At 43.5% G+C, this 23218-nt stretch overlaps 1 protein-coding gene across 12 annotated transcripts in view; it reads right to left on the reverse strand.

Annotated features, from left to right (window-relative positions):
* Positions 1-23218, reverse strand: part of KIAA1217 (KIAA1217 ortholog) — a 455000-nt gene that overhangs the window by 256757 nt on the left and 175025 nt on the right. The window lies entirely within an intron of this gene.

Genomic DNA, 23218 nt, shown 5'->3' on the forward strand with positions numbered 1-23218 from the left:
AACATCTCGTGCAGCCGGACTTGGCTCCGTCTCGTACCATCCGAGCCAAGTGCAGAGCAAGGCAAACAGGCAGGGGAGACCCGCGGCTCTGAGGACAGTCCCGCCATTGCGTTTAGGGGGGCAACGTGATCACGTGATTTGTGAACCGTTAGTAAAACCAATGGCGGGAAACATTTTCACTTCTGATGCTTAATCACGAGCTAGAGGACAGGAGCGGAGGAGTATCAGGCAAAGGCGCACAGGGGTATGAGGTAACGTCACACTATGGAATCCTGGGGCTGGAGAGGCCACACAAGCTACCGCCTCCCTTCACTTTGGACTGGCTGTACTCATGCCCTCACAAAAAATCGTCTGTGCATTCCTTGCTGTACTCTCCCTGGAGAAGACATTCTCTACATGGATAATACTCTACATTTGCTCGAACTTCTTTCTGCTACCTGTACGTTTGTGGTCTGGAAGCTACCGCAGCGGAGCTCCCTGTCATTAGGATAAAGTTCATCCCAGTCCACCTCTCTTTCCTCCCTGGTTCTTCCCCATCTAGTACCACGGTACCACAGGTACCACGGCCTCTGAATTCCACAGGTACCACGGCCTCTGAATGTCCAGATGCCATACAACGGTCCCCACAAACCAAAGAGAACTCACTAGGGTTTACAGGGGATGGCAGATTCAGTCACCTCAGACTTTAAAAAAAAAAAAAAAAAAAAAAGCAAAAACAAAAATTCTTCTCTCAGGGGCGCCTGGGTGGCTCAGTTGTTAAGCATCTGCCTTCGGCTCAGGGCGTGATCCCGGCGTTCTGGGATCGAGCCCCACATCAGGCTCCTATGCTGGGAGCCTGCTTCTTCCTCTCCCACTCCCCCTGCTTCCCTCTCTCGCTCTGTCAAGTAAATAAATAAAATCTTTAAAAAAAAAAATTCTTCTCTCAGAAGGAGATCGATATTGGAATGACTGTGGAGGAAATTTCACTCTAAAATACGGAATGGCCAAAATTCATGTGCAGAGTCTGGCCATGCTGCTTCACAACTCATAATAAAAACACAACTCAAAATACAAAACATAAATAAAGACAGATGGTAGCTACCCTTGTGGTGTGGTGAGCGCAGCATAACACACAGAGGTGTCAAATCACTATGTTGTCCACCTGAAACTAATGTAACATCGTGTGTCAATATACTTCAATAAATAACTAAATAGGCACAGACTCTCTCTCTCATGCACCCTGAAATTTGGGGGGAGGGGAACTAAAACAGATCCCAAACTCAGGTTCTCTGAGGAATTTCAGCTTCCACTAAATTACATTTCTACCTGCCTAGGAAAAAGTTGAGAAAAGAAAACCAAGAGGGGAGCTTGGTTGCTGGAAGAGGAACACGCCCTTCCCATTCCACCTGCTCACCTCAGCAGCCACACACCTGAGAAGCCACGTCATCTGAGATGACACCGTTTCTCAGAACAAGTTTTTAAAAAACAGATGTTTGAAAACGGCTCCTGACCAGTTTGAAATAGGAGCATTTCCAATGACATTAAATTGACAAATAGTGGTGACAAGAACCTGAGCTTTAAGCTGCTTCTGGACAGAGTTTCCCTTTCACTGAGGAGAACTCTAAGAAGGATCAGGGCTCAAGGAAGATCTACTTCCATTTCCTGAACTGGAAGATTTCAGTGTCTTTCTTTCTTAAAAAATAATTTCCATGGAAATTCCAAAAAAGAAATTTTTTTTTAAAAGAGAAAAACATTATTTAAAGACCACCGATTCCTTTATGAAGAGGATTTTTAAGTTTGTTTTAACTTTGTTTGGAATATGAATAGACCTGTGTATGTTCTTCAGTGGGAATTCTGTGCTACTACTAAGTAATGGAGGCAGGACTCAAATCCAGGCAACATGGCTTTTGAATCCCTGTTCACCCAGCCCCTCTGACTCAGCAGACCTTTACTAAACCCGCGAGATGTAAAACACACTTCTAGATGTAATCACTGCTTATTAATCAACAGATAATCTCTGAACAATACAACAATTAAGTGTAATAAAAAGCTTTAATGGACTTTCAAGAGTCCATTAAAAATAGGTAGAAAAATGTAGAAAAATATGCATTAGTGATTCTGAGCCTATTTGGAATTTTGGCACCCTATAGCTGTGTGATTTCATGACTCTTTTCTACCTTCAACTTGCTGCTCTGTGGTTCATACTTGGAACTGAAACTTTGAATGAAATAAATATTTGCTTTCAGACTCACAGATCTGCCCTTGAGATAACCAGAGCTTTTCCGGATGCCCCAAACCAGTGCTGGGAACTGCAGGCCACAATGGCAGTCTGATGACCACATTTAATTAATTTACTCATTGTCTGGCACAGAATGAGCTCAGCCTCGGCAGCTCAGAGATCAGAACGCCTTTAGAATCCCACTGGATGAGCCTACCCTACATTCCTGCTAAGAACCCTCTTCCAGGAGTGTGGGACCCGAACAATCCTGAACAGTCTGATGTGGAAAATTTGGAAAAATTGGAAAAGTCATTAGGAAAACCCTGGAACTAATAGAGTGTTTTCCCTGGCTAGAAACACTGCTGCTAAAAATAACACAATGAAAAACATATTTGTCTCTTACATACAATGGATGTAGAACATAATTATGGGCTGTTTTGGTCTGGGATATAGGCAAGGGAGGGAGCTGCCAAAGTCTAGAATACAAAAGGAGAAAAGACATTGTGTCCAACCCATTGCTCCCTGTGGCGATTCCCACAGCCCCTCAGTGACTTGGTTTCCTCCTCACGATATACCTGTGACAGCAAAACCTGACTCTTCTTGGGGGGCTAAGAAACATCAGAGCAGGTGAGAGTCACAACTGTAAGTCTTCAGAATGACCTGAGCTCCCATCAACAGGTGCCAGTAAAGAGTAAATCAATATAACTCCTCTAGCCTGCCTAGAAAAAGTGTCACAAGCATAACTAATACCCAACTCCTTTGATACGCTTCACATTTTGTATTTTAATTCATTTATAGAAATAATTGTTGCATCTGAGACTTATCTCGGTAGCACATTAACTTTTTCCTAGACCCCTTAGATGAGAAAAAGAAAAAACAGCAGAAAAAGTAGAGGGATAGTTTATTATGTTGTAGATGTCTGTACCTCTCTGAGCGGTGATTTCTTCATCTGTAAAGTAGGACTAAAACGATTCTGCTAATCTTTTTTTTTTTTTAAGATTTTAGAGAGAGAGACAGCCAGCGAGAGAGGGAACACAAGCAGGGGGAGTGGGAGAGGAAGAAGCAGGCTCCCAGCGGAGGAGCCTGATGTGGGGCTCGATCCCAGGACCCCGGGATCACGACCCTGAGCCAAAGGCAGACGCTTAACGACTGAGCCACCCAGGCGCCCCTCTGCTAATCTTCTCGGACTGTTGCAATACGATGAAGGCTATAAAAACACTTAATGAACCCCCGGGTTCCACATAAGCAGTGACTAAAAACCACAGCTAACACCTGGAGTGGGAATTCTGAGAACCACACCACGTATTTTGTCAGTCAATCCTCACAATGCCGCTGTTATTGCCCCCATTTTACAGAGGAGAAAACTGAGGCTGAATGACATAAATTTACTTTCCCAAAGTTAACACGGGGAGTAAGTGGTGAAGCCGGGACTCAAAAGCCAGGCGTTTCGAAGTAAGGGGCGCAGTTCTTTGTCAAGGTGTTGCACGGTGACCATGACAGCCCCATAATCCACCGGCAAGAGCAGCTCCAGAGCTAATCCACGTGACTGGCCTGCAAGCTCCCAGGAGGTTCACATTCTCCCACCTTAGGCATCTAAAAAAAATATTTCAATGCCTGCCCATCTGCTCCTAAACAGTCCGGGTTTCAAAAGCCCAAATTCACAATTCACAGGTACCTTTCACTTATTCTTAACTTTGCACCTGAACCTTCAAAATTGTTTTTCATTTCTTTTTGAGCTTGGTGGACCAGAATATTTGCAGTGCGGCCTGATGTCCCCAGAGTAACCCCATTAGGTCAACTCTGCAGGGATCCAGCTACTTTAGTAATCACTATCACATCCATATCTCTGGCCAGACTGTTGACTCTGTCTCACTAGGAACCGATGCAAACAGAAAGGCCCCGTCCCGCCAGAGCGAGGGTGCCTCTTGAAAGCACACTTTCAAACTACTTTTATCAACCATTCCCCCTACCCTAGAAACCTTTACCTGTCTTCTTAGAATTTACAAATCCTGCATCCTTAAAGTCCAGAAACTCTGATATCTCAAACAGGATATTTTTCTAGTCTTGTAAAATGCCTCCACGCGAAAGGTACACAGAAACTCTTAAAATGAAAAAGCACAATGTTCGTGAAAAGTTCTGTAATATGCCATTGGTTTTATCTTCGGCATTTTACAACTTGAAAATGCAGAAATACATGTAATCCCAATTTCAGGTCTGGTCTAGAGTTAAACAAGGAAAAAAAAACAGAAAAAAAACCAACATCTGGGAATAATCCGTAAGCACAGAGCACCTCAGATTGTCCTTCTAACCCATATCTACAGACATTATAGCATTATTTGCAGGGCACAATCAGCGTTATGCATAATGCATCACCTGCTTTTCAGACCTCTCCAGAAACCTTGGTTCATTCAATAAAAAAGTCCTGAAAACACAGCCCCGAAACACGAAAATTCGGTGTGGGAAAGCTGCACTTACTGATCTAGCTCTTCCTGCCAAGAGAACAATGCAGAGAAATAGAACTCGGTGCTTCCAAAGAATTTTTGGCAATAACTCAGGAGAAAAAAAAAAATAAAACCTCGTATTTACCTGTACCCAGAGCTCCGAAGGTGAAGCAGCAGCCGTTAAAGTAAAAAAATCAAATGCGTCTTCTGGAAGTTTTCGTCTCTAATGGACTCCAGGGTCATCCTTTGGAGCTGTCAGGTAAACCCCCCTCCATGTCTCTGCTGTTTTCTTTTGCAGTTTTTCCCAGTGAAACTCTTGTCATTTGCATAAAGCCTACATCTAGCCTATAGGACTTTTTGAGTAGCTACTTGCTAAATTGGCTGTCTTGACATGCTCTTTCAAGCATGACATCATAAATCTCCATGGAAACCTTAACCCCACCTGCCTGCATGCCAACGTTACCTGTCAGGCAAAGACTTAAACAATCCTCTGAAATTGTTCATTAATGAAACCTTTTTAGGGGCTTTGGATCTCTGCACGGTATAATTTGTGCTGTTGGCAGAAACTTAGCCAAGAACGATGGCTTCATTTTCAAAGGCTGAGCTGTTTTGCAGAAAACAATGATCAAAATTATAGGCATTCGTTAATCTGCCCCTCCCTGTCTAACAATGCACTTAATCGGTTAAAGAAAAACCTACAGTGGCCCATATGCCTCTCTCTGCAGGATAAAGTTACGCTGAAAACGGAGGGTTTGAAAAACTTTCAACTGATACTTCTGAGGTTTTCCACTCTCCAGCAACCCCCTTCCTACTTTTTACCAGCAAAACTCGCAAAACAGGTTCCTTGCTGGAATGTGTGTGTGTGTGTTTGCATTTTCTCTTGGCCTCTGTGGTTGCAGAAGAGGTAGGAGAAGGTGTTGTGCATTTTTTAACTCTTTCATAACATACTCACATCATTCATCTATCTGTTCTAATTTATGTAAATTACCAGAATAACATCAAAATCGATCAAATCAAATCTTATAGAATCCCTAACGTTCTGGCTAAGTTCTGGGCAAATTTCTGCCCAATTTGTGCCCAGCCCCTCTTGGTGCCCCTGGGCTCAGCACCCTTCTCACCTCTACCTTTACTGCAGACACACCTTGCAATCCCAAGTCTAAGATTGCTGACCCTGAGGTGCCAGAAAGGTTTGATTGGACTTGGTTCACAATGATGTGATCAGATGGCTGTCAAGTGTTACCGAAGAAAGTTCTTCTGTGGGGCAGAAAGTTCTTCCGTGGGGCGGCAGGTTGCTGGGAAGCATTTGAAGGCAGCTCCAGCAAAATCTCCTACAACACTGCAGAGTCTCAGAAAGCAGCAGCAGTGGGAAGAAAGTGCAGCCTGCTTTAACTTGTCACAGAGCCTGCTGCAAAGTGCAAGAAAATCAGCAGCATCTTTGAAAGGTCAGAGGGCATATTTTAACCCCCACACATGGCTGAGCCTACCCAGATGTTTGCAGAGAGAGCATTCACAGGTAAGAGCACTCAGGATGGCTTTTTTCCTATTAAGAATTGTAAATGCTCCCGATCCCCTCCTCTGACTATTCGGAGAGTTTTGCATTGCCATAGTTCACAGTCAACAGATGGGACATTACCTTCCAAGGGAACCAAGAGCTACCCTGGTTTAATACAGCAGCCTGAGCTGGAACACTCCTTGGAGGCAAGACTATTGTCAGAGATTCAATTACTGCCTCTGTAAGAAGAACATACGTCCAGATGAAGCCCACGCCTGTGCTCTACCCAGTGGGGCACAAGCCCAACATGAAACAAACAAAAACGAGACAGAACCAGATCTAGGCTCGCTTTGCTGAAATCCGCAGACGGGATGGAGGCACGATTCAATCACAGTTACTCCTCCAAGTTCCATTAGAGAGCGGAGCGTGCAGAAGCTGCCCCAGCAGTCAGAGCGGTTATACATTATGCCTGCGCTTCCCTTCGGGGTACTTAGGAAATTACGGTATCTCAGCTTTTACTTACTGAGTTCAAGCTTAGAAAAGAGAGTGAGTGAGAACAGTCGGAATCTGAGTCAGGCCAACGAAGGCAGTCACAGGAAGAGCTCCGATGAAAGCAACCTGATTAACCGCTGGTCCGTAGGCAGGCGGAGGTAGGCGCGGACAGAAGAGTGTGTAACCAGCATGACGATGGGGAATCGTGACGGATTTAGGGCGGGGAGAGTCTGGAACACAATACTTGCAGCAGTAAGGACAACGCGGGCTAGGCAGAAACGTCAAGGCTTGCTTAGAGATGACCAATTCGGTAATGATTTTTCCTACTGTCCCCAAATGAGGAAAATGTCCAGTTGGACTGGAATAGCACCATGGTTCGCCCGACAGCCACCCAGCAGCACACTCGCCCAGCCAGAGCTCAGGAAAGGCATGCAGCGGGGCTATCCTGGTTCTAGATTTAGCCACATCAGAAGTATCCGCGATTGATCTGGGTAGCAAATAAGATTCTTTCTCCTGACTTTATCTCAAGAAAGCTTTTATAACCGATGTAGAAACTGCTCGCTGAAAAAGGCCATGAAAATATAAGAATACCGCAGAAAGAGGCTGGGTGATGGCCTGAGTTTTGTTTCTTAAAAAGCAAGAGTTAGAAATTGTCATGTGGAAAAGGGATGCTTCTCTGGGTAGAAAAAGCCGTACTTTGATCATTAAAATAAGCCACCGTTACCTCATTTAAATCTCATGACAAAAGATGACATAAGAATGGTTCTTATCCCCATTTTATAAATGGAGAAAGGGAGCCGCGAGAGCTTAGGTAATTTGAGTAAGTTTACACGCCTACTAAGTGTGGGAATGTCCATTTTAATCCCAGCAGGCAGACCCAAGACTGGAATCCAAAACACACGTGCCTAACCGCTAAGGCACTGTCATCCTGGTTTAATAAAATGTAGTGTCCTGATGGTTAATTAGGCTACTAAAATCCCAACTAACCTAAGCCACGCTAAGAGGAATTTTCTTTTAGTAGACTAACCTGAAGGGGCATAGTGGACCACAAAGGGCAAACAGAGACCTTCTGCAGACCCTCCCGGATACACGGGCTGCGCGCTGGAAGGGTCCAGACTGGGTGGCCCCTCGGCACAGCAGCAGCGCAGAGCAGTGCCTTTATCTAGCTGCAGGCTGTGTGAGGACCCCCAGAGCAGGATTACTGCACCACAACTTGTCGACCCCCAGGACGAACAGACCGCTAGCATGCAGATAAGGCTGATGAAATAGCAGACTCCCAAGAAGGACCTGCAGCCTAAAGTTCTGGTCTAAAGAAAAACAGACACACATTTAAAAAAAAACACACACATTTCACAAGTCAAGCACAGATTGGATGCATCACCAAGAGAAAGAGGGCACTTTGATTTCTGAATAAAGAACAATGAAGACCAATTGTGGTGATTCCCTAAAGCTTGGACTTTGACTCTGTTTTTGTTTGTAGTTATTGTTTGCTTTAGAAATTATCCATCTACGCTGGGTCAGCTCCTGCTGCGGTGCTGGTTACTTTCAGGTGTCAGCTTGGATAGGCTGTGGTCCCCAGGCACCACGCCTGTCTGAATGTTGCTCTGGAGGTATTTTTTTTAGATGTCATTAACATTTAAATCAGCAGGCTCTGCATCAGTGCACTCTGACCAGAGTGTGTGGGTGGGCCTCACTCAATCAGTTGAAGGCCTTAAGAGCCAAAACGCAGAGTCCCCGAAAAAAAAAAATCTGCCTCAAGACTGTAACATAGAAACCCTGCCTGAGTTTCCAGCCTGCAGATCTTAGACTCAAGGCTGCAACATCAACTCTTCCCTGAATTTCCAGGCTGATGGCCTGGCCCTACAGACTTCAGACTTGCCAGTTCCCGGAATAGTGTGAACCAATTCTTTAAACTAAACTAAATCTCTCTCTCACTCTTGCTCTTGCTTTCTTTCCAACCTATTGGTTCCGTTTCTCTGGACACCCCTACTAACACAGCAGGCAATGCCAATATGTATCTCCAGTCCTCTCCTCCCTCCATATTGGTGTCTGACACTCATTTTTACTTGAAGTACATACTGTCATTTCAAATACTGCTTGTCAAGACTGAAACTTGAGTAACCGCTTAGAATTTACTGAGCATGAACTGAATTTAATAAAGAAGAGCCATACTTATGGTCAAATTAAGATGAAAAAATACAACCCAGTTCAGTGAGTATTACACTAAATATCAATGGACTGAATTCCTCCATTAAAAGACAAATAAACTGAGCTAAAAAGCAAAACCAACTTATATGTAATTTCTAATCAACATACTCATTAATAAAGAAAACTTGAATATACATGAGTAAGACATACCAGCCAAATGCAAACAAATATAGAGCAAAAGTGACACTATTAATAAGAGAAGTTAAAAAACACTAAACAGAATACAGAGGTCATTTGGCAGTGTAAAAAGATAATTTATGAAAACGGAATGATTATCACAGATTTGTCTGCAACAGATAAAACAACTAAAAAAACTATAGAGGAAAAATTCTTAGGAATGCAAGAAGAACAGGACAAAAATATGTTGATAATGAGAGACTTCATGATACTTTGTTTAAAACTAAACAGCGCTGGGGATGCCTGGGTGGCTCAGTTGGTTAAGCATCTGCCTTCAACTCAGGTCATGATCCCAGAATCCTGGGGTCGAGTCCCGTGTCGGGCTCCCTGCTTGGCAGGGGGAATGCTTGTCCCTCTACCTTTGCCTCTCACCTCCTACTTGTGCTCTCTCATCACTCTCTCTCTCTTAAACAAATAAATAAAATCTTAAAAAAAAAAAAAAACTAAACTAAACAGTGCTAGAAAAATAAGGACCAAGACAAAACAAATGAAACAAAAAAGAAACCTGACACACATGTGTGCATTATGTGCATATATATAATAAACACGAAATAGCTAATTTTTCAAGAATATTTATAGAACACTTACAAACACTGGTTGCGTCTCTGGCTATTTAAAAAATGTAAACACATCCTTAAACAAATTAAAAAAGCATGAATTTTACAGACTGCATTCTTTGATCACATCCAATAAAAGTATAAGTAAATAATAATCTCAACTATTTGGAAACGAAATATTCTTGGGAAACCCTTAAATCAAAGAAAAAAATCAAAATTGAAACTTTCAACTTTCTTGAAAACAATGAAACAGGAAATAGTTCATACAAAACTGCAGGACACAGCCCAATCTGGTGTCAGGAAATGTATGAACCTAAATACCTTCATTATTAATAAAAAGTGCTAAAAATAAATGAACTTCGTATTCATTTTAAGAAATTATAAAAGATAACCAAGACAACTTTAAAAACCAGGAAAAGGCAGGTAATTGTGAAAAAAGCTAAAAATAACAAGACAGCAAGCAATAATCTGGAAAAAATAAAATGCAAACTGATTGTTTGAAAAAAATCGCTAAAACAGATAAACCCAAGAGAGGGCAAAAATGACATTTGCTCTCAAAGCTTATGGGGGAACTAGCCGTCGGTTTACGTAACTAGAAGTAAAACAGATGCTGTGTGGAGTAACTGGAGAAAGAACGCGGAAATCGGGCAAGAGCACGCTGGGCTTGGAAGAACAATGGTCCTTGCACACTTAAAGATTTTTTTATTTATTTGAGGGACAGAAAGAGCATGAGAGAGAGAAAAAGATAACAAGTGGGGAGGGCAGGGGAGGGTAGAGGAAGAAGCAGACTCCCCGCTGAGCAGGGAGCCTGACGTGGGGCTGGATCCCAGGACCCCGGGATCATGACCTGAGCTGAAGGCAGACACTTAACGGACTTAGCCACCCAGGCATCCCTCCTTTTTGTTTTTAAACATTTGAATTCTACCAGAACATTGTCCCCTATGAAAGCGTGCTGAACATTAAAAGTGCAAGGACAGGGCATCTGGTTGGCTCAGTTGGTTAAGCATCTGCCTTCGGCTCAGGTCATGATCCCAACGTCCTGGGATCGAGTCCCACATCGGGCTCCCTGCTTAGCGGGGAGCCTTCTTCTCCCTCCCCCTGCTTGTGCTTTCTCTCTATCTATCTCCTATCACAGACAAATAAATAAAATCTTTAAAAAAAAAAGAAAGAGGGGCGCCTGGGTGGCACAGCGGTTAAGCGTCTGCCTTCTGCTCAGGGCGTGATCCCGGCGATCTGGGATCGAGCCCCACATCAGGCTCTTCTGCTATGAGCCTGCTTCTTCCTCTCCCACTCCCCCTGCTTGTGTTCCCTCTCTCACTGGCTGTCTCTATCTCTGTCGAATAAATAAATAAAATCTTAAAAAAAAAAAAAAAAGAAAAAAAAAAGAAAGAAAGAAAGGAAGATGAAACAAAGTAAGGGGGGGAGGCACCGAGGGAAGACAAGGACCCACAAGACGGAATCAGTCTGCAGTAATCACAGCGCGTACAGCCCATTCTGTCTCGGGAACAAGCCCTATCCCCACACCACCGCATCTACCTGCTCCTGTCCCTTCGGCGTCCTGGTGTTGTTTGAGTAAGACCGGTGACTGCCCCAGCTGTGACCTCGTGCAGGAAAGTCCTTGCACATTCCATTAAGCCAAAAATACTCCTTGGGGGCAAGCATGACACACTCACTGCAGTAAGCTGCATTCGTCCCCACGCTGTCAGAGTCAACGCCTCGGTTCAAAGTTCCAGGCGACAACCCCTCACCATGACACGTTGTCCACCATCCAGCTCCGCACCTGCCCAGCGGCTGCAGCATCCACCTCGGGGTAGGGAAGGGAAGGAAGAGGAAAGGACAGGCCTGACAAAACAAAGATGCTGAGAGGGGAATGCAAAAGGACGTTGGTGTTGAAGTCTGAGAGCAATTCCAAAAAGACCCTACAGAACTTTGTTGAAAAACCCACAGAGCTCCGGACCAGATTTTTTCCTCCAAGTTCCATCCCTATCAGCCGATGCCAACAGTTAACACTGTGATGCCCTTTTCCACCTATTCCTCTTACGACGATGACTCACGTGCTTCCATGGCAGCCCACAGTCTTTCAGTGGTTCCAACACATGGACAGATGCGCAAGGTCTGGGCGCAGGTAGTCACGGAGTGAGTACGTGGGGTGCTCATTGGGTATCCTCGCCTTTCCCACTACCCCAGCTGCAGCTCTTTGTAACTTCGTCCCTCTCCAATCAGACACCAAGTCATTTCCATTTCCATTTTCCTTTTTTTTTTTCAAAGATTTTACTTATTTGTTTGTTTGACACAGAGAGAGAGAGAGAGCAAGCACAAGCAGAGGGAGAGGGGGAAGCAGACTCCCTACTGAGCAGAGAGCCCAAACGAGGGCTGGATCCCAGGACCCCAAGACCACAATCCGAACCGAAGGCAGACGCTTAACCAACTGAGCCACCCAGGAGCCCCTGAACTCCAGCAAGCTTCTGAGGTACATACTGCCATTTCCCAGTGTATCTCACAAAAGAAAAGTCCCCAGAACAATAATTCTGTGGTCAAATAGGCTTGGGAAACATTCCATGTTTCATTCCTCACCCACCTGTTCCCAAATCTCCAAGTGAGATTTATAGTGCCTTTTAGCATATTAAAAAGGTCTGATCGCCTCTGCAGCGTAGAAATTCATTTAATTTTGGCTAACCGAAAAACATTCCCAAACTAGAGACTTTCTCTCCATTCCCCAAACAGCTACTAACAGCCTGGGGACCTAGGATTCCACAGAGCATATTTTTACAAAAATGCTGGTCTAGACCATTGCCAGTTAGAACAGATACTGTTTCACGCTGCCCTAATGTGTACGACCCTCATTTCTCAATGATAATGCTCTCCTTAATGAAAAGGGTTTTGACAGGCATTCCGCACCTGCTGTCTATTTGATAGGATGTATCATCTCATGTAATCCTTACCACAATAGTATTGTCGGTCTCATTTCTGCGGTTATGAAAAAGCCTCAGGAAAACAGATGATTCACCTATACTCTTAGAATATAAAAAACTCAGTTATATCGGACCCCAAAGTTGGTACTCTTCCCGCTAAACAGATGTACCCTTGGCAGGAAAGCTATTGTGCACCTTATACGTACTGCCTGATGTCAAGCTCGTAGTGTAGGTCGATGATAAAACACCATCTGATCGAATTAATCCAAGAAAACACCTGCAGGAAGGATGATGAATGGCAAAGACGAAAGCTTGAATCGTGAGAAGCGGAAGGACAGTTTAGACACTTGCAACAGGAGTTCTGCATCGATGTCCTGGACTGAATCGTGCTGGCCTTTTTTGGATTCCTCAATCCTGAAAACTCCCATCTAATCAGGTGGCAGTTTTCTCTCGGTTTTGCTGATCCAGGTGTCTCCTGCCACCGCACAGCTACACCTTGGTTTCTGACTCCCCTTTGCTGTCCACCTACTCCCAGACACTCCTTAGCAGGTTTTCCAGCAGAATCTTATTTCGATTTTTTTTTTCAGAGCTCCTCTGAATATAGCACTGTTCTCCTGCTCTTCCACAACACTAATTAAAATGAAAGCTAATGCAGAGGTCGGTGGCACGCAATTAAACATGGATCAAAAGCCATGTGTTATGAACGATCCTTATTTAGGATTCTTTTTCTCTTTTTCTGTATCGTCTATGATTAGTATCAACTTCAAGTCAATTTTGCAAGTAAAACTGCAACCCCTTGAATGCAGTCTTTTTGATCGCTGAGCGCCCCCCCCCTCCCCCCGCCAACTACCACCACCACAAGATGTCCTACTATGTAATATTCCAAATCTTCGGAAATGCATTTCCCTCCCCTTTAAGACACAATTCAAAATATCAGTCCTCTGGGAAACATTTCCAGCTAGCTCCTTCATCTGGTCCCTTGAGTAACTTCATCTGGTAAGTATTAGACTGTTCTTTCTGCTTAGTTTTTCCCCATTGTTTCTCATCACGCCCAAATTTAGAGGACTATTGTTTCTGATCACATTCTGACTTCTCTGAGACACAGCAAAGATTTGGAACTTCTGAGGATGATTTTCTCTTTATACGGATTCTTTTTTTCACTCTTATCATGGTCTTTATTCACAGGAGCTAGTGTTTCATTAAACATACACTCACAGACACACTAATATAAATCCTTTAAAGGCAACTTGTAATTTTGTTATGACCCCACGATCCTTCCATTTGGACGTGTTGCCCTGGCAGTAGTAACGTCTTCTCAACATTTACGTTCAGTAGATACTTCTCACTACTTATCTCACTGTTTCTGTGGTGTCAAATTCCTTTTCTTCCCAGAATTATTGAAGGCCAATCTAATTAGGAGGTGGGCATTTCAGCCATTCTAGCTCACCACCAAATGTCATACTTCTTGCCACTGGGGCAAACCGCCCCCCCCCATTCTAGTCCTTCCCCATTTTCCTCAACATTTTAGATACACGTCTTTCAGTTCTGCCACTCATCAGAGAGATGATGTGGTCTGGAGGTGAAAAGCAAGACCCCCCCCCCATGACCAGATCACAGGATTTAAATCCTGGTGCTGCCACACTGACATGCTGTGTCACCTTGAACAAGAGCTAACTACACTGTGCCTCGGTTTCCCATTCTGTTGAGGAGGGTTAATAGCGCCTGCCTCACAGCGTCGTTGGGAGGATGAAATATGCCAATATGTGCAAAGAGCAATAGTGTCACAGTCTTAGCTGATGGCAAGAATATGTTCTCCTTGCAGCCTTTTCCACTTTTTCACCACTATAAATAGTACTTGAGAAAACAGTGCTAAAGAAATGCTGAACGTGTAGCTAACATTCTCCATGTTCACGGCATCTGCGTAAGGGCATTTCCGCCCCCATCCTACTGTGGCTTGTTGGGAGTACTTGCTCCATATGCATTGTGTCAGAATTCTTCATTGCCAAGAAATTGTTTCCTTTTCCCTTAAGGTTTAGGCAAGAAATTGGTCTGTCATGCATACTCCGTCGTTGGTTCAAACAGCTAACCGGCTCTTGCTACTGAACGCGGCTCTTCTCCCACCATTTTCCTTTTTGGAGCAGAATAAATTAACAGCTCTAAAGAGGAATTTCTGGGGCGCCTGGGTGGCACAGCGGTTAAGCGTCTGCCTTCGGCTCAGGGCGTGATCCCGGCGTTCCGGGATCGAGCCCCACATCAGGCTCTTCTGCTGAGAGCCTGCTTCTTCCTCTCCCACTCCCCTGCTGTGTTCCCTCTCTCGCTGGCTGTCTCTATCTCTGTCGAATAAATAAATAAAATCTTAAAAAAAAAAAATAAAGAGGAATTTCTTAGCTAGGTCTATTATTTTAGTATCATCTATAAGCTTTTCGCTTATGTATTTACGTATTTACAAAACACGTATAATGGGTAAAACCTGCCCCTCTACAACATTAGCCTTTTACCCACATGCTCACCATGGCAGAAGGCTTCCACCGACAACGGTCTATGGCCTTAGCGCGCCTTTACTTACAACTCCCCTCACTTTCCAGGTGTCACTCACACACATATCAATGAATGTAGATGCATAGTTGGGAATTTCGAACATTTCACGTACATAGGGCGATCGGGTTAGAACAAATGTGATAGGAAAAAAAAATCTGATTGGGGTGCCTGGCTGGCTTAGTCAGTAGAACATTTGACTCTTGAATTTGGGGTTGTGAGTTTGAGCCCCACATTGAGTGTAGAGATTACTTAAAAGTAAAATCTTAAAAAAAATAAAATTTGAATAATTTGGAGTTTTCATACATGACAGAGGGGCTACATCAATTCCCCAAGGTATCCACTGATACCCTGAGATCTACTTACTGCATGAGGAGTAATCCAGTGTGACTGAAACTCTGCCAAAACACAATGAAGTTCATCAAAAGTAAGTAAAAAAATGCCACTACATATAGGTGTGAATATGTGTTAATACATCATATGAGATATAAATGTGACGGATCTTATTGTAGAGAGAAGTATAAAGTGCTATGTATGGATGTACTGTGTGCCGATAAAACCATCTGATGTAAGAAAATGGGGGAATTTCCTTCCTAAACGAGATTCCGGAACCAAAATCTGGGTAAATCAAACAACCCAGTAGAACCAAGATGCTAGCCTAAAGGGCAGTGACATATGGGCCAGCATATTTAAGAGCCTGTACAGAACCACTGGTTCTGTACCAGAACTAATGGTTCTCTCTTATGCCTGGAGACTTGGAATCTATGTGTTAAGACCGCATCATCGCTTGATGGAAGTAGCCTGAATCACTACATCATTGTAAGGACAGCTTCTCCGGAGAGTTGCCCAAACAACCAACTCTGCCTGTGTGAAAAATGAAACATTTTTGCGTCATGGCACAAAAAACCCCGACGGGGCTTATTTGTTGTGCAGCATAATCACGACCATCCTGACTAATACATCAGTTTAAAGGTATACATTTCCTAATGGCTTCTTTCGTATTATAACCCCAATTTGAATAGGGCCAGCTAGTTACTGAAAACCAGGGTGCAGAAGGGAGGAGTTACCAGATGCAGCTTGCACCCTCAACTCTGGTTTGTGACATCAAATGCCCTCTCCACAAAAATATGTTACTTGTTTTGTCCTAAAAGTGTGTCACCCTCACTCTTCAGGTTGTGGCATTCAATGTCTGTGGGGCACACAGCAAAGCTCTTTATTATTTTTTTTAAGATTTACTTATTTATTTGGGGGGGAGGGGCAGAGAGAGAATCTCAAGTAGACTCCCCACTGAGCACTCAGCCCAACGCGGGGCTTGATTTCACGACCCCGAGATCATGACCTGAGCCAAAACCAAGAGTTGGCCACTTAACCAACTGAGCCACCCAGGTGCCCCAGCAAAGCCCTTTAAATCACAAGCCTTCTGTGACTGGATGTGTTGTGATCTGGTAATCATTGTCTCCTCTCTTCTGTTAACCCTCTTTTCCATCAGGAAAGCTTCGCCTGTGGAAAGTGAGGTCAAGATCATACAAATTGTCCGTAGCAAACCCCTTCCATCAACTCTACTTCCACTTTTTTTTTTTTTTAAGATTTTATTTATTTATTTGAGAGAGAGAGAGACAGCCAGTGAGAAAGGGAACATAAACAGGGGAAGTGGGAGAGGAAGAAGCAGGCTCCTAGCGGAGCATGGAGCCTGATGCGGGGCTCGATCCCAGGGACCTGGGATCACGCCCTGAGCCGAAGGCAGACGCTTAACGACTAAGCCACCCTGGCGCCCCTACTTCCACTTTCTACGTTGTGTGTACACTGGACCTCCACAAAGACATTCCCTAGTCTCCCAAAGCCATTCCATGGGTCCCAGTCATTTCCTTGCTTCATTCAAGATGGAGAATGCTTCCCTCTCTCTTTCCACTGGTAATACCCTTAACTTTTTTTCAGTGACTTCTGAGGAGTAAGAATGCCTTTATTCTACCAAGTCAAGGTAGTGCTTGCTTCTTGAGTGTTTGATTCTTAAGACCTGCTCTTCTTTTTTTTTTTTTCTTTTTTTAAAGATTTTATTTATTTACTGGACAGAAGAGACACAGCAAGAGAGGGAACACCAACAGGAGGAGTGGGAGAGGGAAAAGCCGGTTTCCTGCTAAGCAGGGATGCGGGGCTCAATCCCAGGACCCTGGGATCATGACCCGAGCTGAAGGCAGATGCTTAACAAGTGAGCCACCCAGGAGCCCCAAGACCTGCTCTTCTGATTCAAATGCAGTTAAGACTTCTCTTGTTTCCTGTCTTTAACTGGGTAATTTTCCATGATTCTTGATAAAATCAAGGATACGCCTTCTGAAAAGGAGATGTCAGCCAAAAGAATAGAAGCCTATAGTTCCAAATTCCATAGAACTCTTCCCAATAAATAAAGTTTTCTTAGAAGTTGTTAAAAAAAAGGGAGGGAGGGTGAACCAGAACTTGGGGTATTTATGAATAAACAGACTGATAAATATTTTCCTTATATTCGTTGTCACGACTGGTGGCATACACTTCAGCACCAGAGGTCCTGGACTGTGGTAGACAACGGTGAATGGTGCCCAACCAACCAGGCACGGAGACAACAGCTCTAGTGCTGTTTCCAAACAAGCACAAAGGTGATGCTGATGAGGAGGCATCAGGGAGCCCTGGGGGCACTGAGACAGCAGTACAGCCCTGGCCTGAGGGAAGGCCAATAGGCCTTACTGACCCCTATCCGACAGCTTTATTGTTCATGTTCTTATCTCCTTATTTGAGCGCTCCACAATGTCTTGTCAAAGGAAAATACACCTTCATGTCTCCGTCACTCACTGTACTGAATGGAACAACGCAGTAAACTCTCAAGTGAAAATGCAGTACTCTTTCCTCCTCAAGGTCCACTACATTAGACATAAGACGACACATGAACGAATTGTCACCACAAGGCAGGTATTATAAACCTAGTTAGTTGAACAGAAATTCTGTGCGTAACTGGAAATAAAAATTGAAACGTTATTTTCAGAAGGGTTTCTGAGACTAGGCGTGGAAAGCTGGTTTCTGTCGGGGAGAGCGGGATGGACGTTTGTTTGTTAGTGAGGACATACAAGAAGAGCTTTCCCAGACTGTGTAGCTACACAACGATCATAAGTGAGAGGCTGCCGACCTAAAGACCTTTCTGAACTCACAGCTACTTCGAAAAAGTAACTGTCTTTCAATGTAAAATATATACAAGAATCTATTTTCCATGGTTATCTCATATGCTCTGGAATTGAATAAGATTTATCTTTTTATTATTATTATTATTTTAAAGATTTTATTTATTGGGGCGCCTGGGTGGCACAGCGGTTAAGCGTCTGCCTTCGGCTCAGGGCGTGATCCCGGCATTCTGGGATCGAGCCCCACATCAGGCTCCTCCGCTATGAGCCTGCTTCTTCCTCTCCCACTCCCCCTGCTTGTGTTCCCTCTCTCGCTGGCTGTCTCTATCTCTGTCAAATAAATAAATAAAATCTTTAAAAAAAAAAAAAAAAGATTTTATTTATTTATTTGACACAGAGAGAGCACAAGTAGGCAGAGTGACAGGCAGAGAGAGAGGGAGAAGCAGGCTCCCCGCAGAGCAGGGAGCCCCATGTGGGACTCAATCCCAGGACCCTGGGATCATGACCTGAGCTGAAGGTAGACGCTTAACCAACCGAGCCACCCAGGCGCCCCTATTTTTTATTATTTTTTTAAAGATTTATTTATTTACTCGAGAGAGAGAGAGAAAGGGAGAGAGAGTGTGTGTGCGCGCGCGCGCATCCTTGTGCTGGGGGGAAGGGCAGAGGAAGAGGCAATGGGAGTACTAGGCAGACTCCTCCCTGAGCGTGGAGCCGGACAGGGGGCTCAGTCCCATGACCCTGAAATCACCACGTGAGCCAATACCAAGAGTCAGATGCTCAACCAATTGCCACCCAGGCACCCCAAGATTTATCTTTTTTAAAGAAATGGCAACGAAATGTCTCTATTACTTGACCTACTGTGATCTACATGATTTTGTTACCAAAGCTTTACAAAAATTAAAGGTTGAGGAAGCAAACACTACAGTCAGTAACAAACAGAAAGAGCACAGACCTGAGGAACTGTGACCTTGGTTCAAATGGTGGCTTCTTGACTTGAGCGAAATTACTTATCTTGTCTTAGCTTCTTAGCCTCAGTCTCTTCTGACTTCGCAAACTGCAAACGATCTCTCAATTCTTGGATTCTCCACCCCTCTCTCAGTACCACTCAAAGGGTACCTATTACATTCTAATTGTGTTAGAAATACACTGGCTCACTCATTCATTCATTCGTTCATTCATTCATTCACTCAACAAAAACTGATAATACTTCACTTAACATTCTGTTAAATGCTGACTTTACAAAGGTAATTAAAACAAGGTTCTTGCCCCCAAAAGCATATTCTACATGGGAAAGAGAAACACAGAGAGAAGGACAATAAAGGCAGGAGTAGGTACTGCAGTATAGGTACTGCAAGATGTCATGACCAACTCAGAAGGCGTGACATTTGGGCCGGATCTTGCGGAATCACTATCTGTACATGAATGCCTTATTTCTTTTACTGGTTTGATGGTAGGGGCCGTGCCCCATCACGCTTTTACCATGTAGGTGCCAAAGAAATATATATGGGATGAGTAAGTGAAAGAAATCCAAATTTTAAGCTCTTAATGACAGAAACATACAAATACATTTCAGAAATACAATAAAATTATGCTCTGACAATGGAAAAAATAATCTTCAGGTATTCATAATCGTGCTGGTAAAAACGTAAAATGAATTTAAATACTAATTTGCAAAGAAGAGCCGCTGAGACTCTTCTTTTGGGTACCATTAACCAGAATACTGTAATGCTGGGGCTGCCATTGAAATAGTAAGAGGACGCATTGCTTTCTTTCTCAGTACTCTGTGATACTGGTGTTATTGTCCTTTGACAAATGAGGGAACTAGAACAGAGAAGCATGAAGTCATTAGCTCCAATCATACAATTAGCCCATAGTGGGGGCTGAATTCCAATCCTGGCCTCGTTGCCAAACCCTTAGCTGCCAGGTGACGTAGCTTCATACTCTGATTGCCCCACATGAGTATGTTGGGGGGTCAGTACCATTACAGCTCCTACTATGAGATAAGCATTATGCTGCAATAATGGTCATCTGCATTTTTAAAAGACAGTAGAAGGGAGTTAAGGAAACCTCTTTTCAGTAATTCAGACTGAAGAAAATTCTTGATTGACTTAGTTTCAAAAGTTCAAATACAAGTTTTCAACCATGAATCTCCCAGTGTTTGAAATCAGATTTTGAAATGTAAGGTACCCTCTAATTCTCCTTAGGTTTAATACCAAAGAATTGGAATCTAGATTCCCCGGGTACCCAGATGTTTTATGTAAAATGCTAGATGGAGCACAGTTACCATCTTACTTTTAACGACCCCCCCACCCCCCACCCCCACCCCGCCAGTGGTACTCTTTTTATGCAGGCCACTCTCTGGGAGGCAGCCAGGAAAACAGCCACCGGAAGAGTGTGTGGTATTCAGAACCTCAATATTAGATAAGTGGTCAGACCTGTTTATTTGAATTCCTCATTATGGCTGGTCATACGATCTTCCTGCAAAGGAAGCCTAGAATAATCCACTTTAAGAAGGTCAGGGAGGAACAAAGGGTGTCCTGGAGAAGAGGACAGGAAAGAGGAAACAGACAGTAGGAGAAAAAGAATGGAAAAGCCAGAAGATGAAGTGCTGTCCATAGGAATTTCCTAAACCATTCACTGCTTGAGCTTATCTCTGATGTTCCCAATGCTGGTTAGGGTCCATCTGCCACAGAGCAATGGAATGAAAAAACGTGTGCACAAATCCACGCATCGGAATCCTTCCCCCTTTAAATGGTCAGCTTGAAATACCCAAGAATTCATCCTGCATTACCCAGTAAAGGGACAGCTGACCAGCCATGGCCAGAAGACAACTGTGGCGGAGATGTATGTGATAGGAGATCACAGATTGAGGCTACTAAGCCACAGTCACTCTTCCCAGTCATCTGACCCCACGCACCCTTCAGGTTATATTTAGGCAACCCATGTGCGAGTTTTAGCCAAAGCCACCATCCTGATAGCAGTAGCAATAATTATGAGATCACGAATAATAACAGTAACAATAACTGAAGTATTTTTAACATGGAAAATATACCATTTTGAAATACCGATTTCTCAATGTCTCAGCAAAATGAATATATTTGTAACTTTAAAAAATAAATTCTCCTTCCTCATTCAACACACTATCAATTTCCTAACCTCCTTTACCCTCACCTCTGTCCCCATAGTCTCACACACACACACACACCCTCACCATGTCCCTTACACCCCATGTACAGACTACTGGGGAGGAAAAAAATTTCCCTTTACCCTTCCAAGTTTTTTGGCTGGTAAATTGATATTTGGTATACTAACACGGGAAAAACAAAGTTAATTGTATATGTATGGTAACCTCCGTAACTGACCCCCACCCCAACATCTTCTTTTGTCTTTAGATGAACATAGTATTTAAGGTGATGGCTTTGGCCATTTTGGGGAGTTACTCAGTTTTCCTGGGTCTCTTCCATGCACAGGAGGTATACATAGTATTAAACTTGTGTTTGTTTTTCTCCTGTTAATCTGTCTTATATCAACTTAATAATGAGATGAGTCAAACACCTAGAAAAGAAGAAGGAATTTTTTTTTCACCATACTATCTGCTCTCTAGGCAACGAGCAACTTACAGAGCAGTGGCATAAACGAGAATTCTGAACTCAGACTTAACCAGATTCAAATTCCAACTTTTCCTTAGAAAACTCTGCAATTATATCTATTCTAAGTTTGAGTTTCCTCAATCTGAACCACTTTGGATAAAGTATGGTGCCTCATAAAAACGTGACGCTTATATTATGTAGATACTGACCCTAATAGCAACGAAAAAATAGGGATATTTTTATGTATGTCATTATATCTCAATAAAACTGCGGGAGAAAACTTAAGTAAATAAACAAATAAATACATGAATAAATAAATAAATAAAATAGGATGTATTTTCTATATACATTTGAAATGAAAACAGTCATCCTTTTCTTAATTACCACAGAACTGATCTGTTGTACATCAACCAGGATTCCCGGTTCTTCTCTCCTCTTCTGGGTCTGCCGCCTTTTGGCAACGTGAACAAAAAGCCAACATGCAGTCCATACAGCTCATTTTATGTTTTTAGGCACTCTAATAAAGATGTCAGAGAAGAGAAGGTTGAATTTAAATGCATAAAATGAGACTGAGGATGAAGTGTAGGTTCAAATTATTCAGGCTAATGCCGATTTCCGTTCCCACAGATGATCAAAAGCTGAGATAGTTCGACATCACTTTTATAACCAGTTCACTGGCCAGACATCCGCCTTAAACACCGAATGTGCCTCTCCACCTGGAGTGTGGAAATCGGTATTAGCCTGCCCTCTTCCTTGACCACATCTGTAGCCAAGCGGGCTCTGCTTCCTTTACCATGTTCTCCATCCTCAAAGGTCAATCTGATAACATCCCTGGGAGGGCTACAGGGCAGGCCTCCCATCGCCTGTGACCCCAAAACTGCACCATCTGCTAAAAAAGTCATTGCACACAGCCAATAAACAAAAACATCCCAAGCCACAGTTGGGTGACAGTATGTGTAGCTGTCAAGATAACCTGAGAAAACAGGTAGCTGATGACAGCAGAAAGCCAAGAATGCAAAAGGTAAACATCTGTGATTAAAAGGAAAAAAAGAGAGAGAGCAGAAACAGAACCCTAATGTCAGCTTCCTAAGGAAAAGGCATTTAGCATAAGTCTATCCCTCTGTGCTCCACTTTACCCTGAAAATGTATGTATGCATTCATTCATTCATTCATTCATTCATTCACTGTGCGAAGCACTCAAGTGCTATGTGAGCACACAGTAACTGATCGGAGGCTTCACTCAGGAACATAATACCCCTCACTGCCTGCACGTTAGGTGTGTTTGTGGTTGACCATCAGGACGCTTCTTTTGGGGAAACTGCATGCTCTCTGGGTCTCTCCTCTCTGGCATTCTGATAAAGAGAGCTGAGCTTTCAGGCCAAACCTTTTACTGGAGGCTGCCTTCTCCCCAGGCCCAAAAGAAATCTGGAACAACCCAAGGGCGGACACAATCCACTCAACTATTGTTTCCCCC

This window comes from Ursus arctos, unplaced genomic scaffold (assembly GCF_023065955.2).
Source record: "Ursus arctos isolate Adak ecotype North America unplaced genomic scaffold, UrsArc2.0 scaffold_30, whole genome shotgun sequence".
Taxonomy (NCBI): Eukaryota; Metazoa; Chordata; class Mammalia; order Carnivora; family Ursidae; genus Ursus; species Ursus arctos.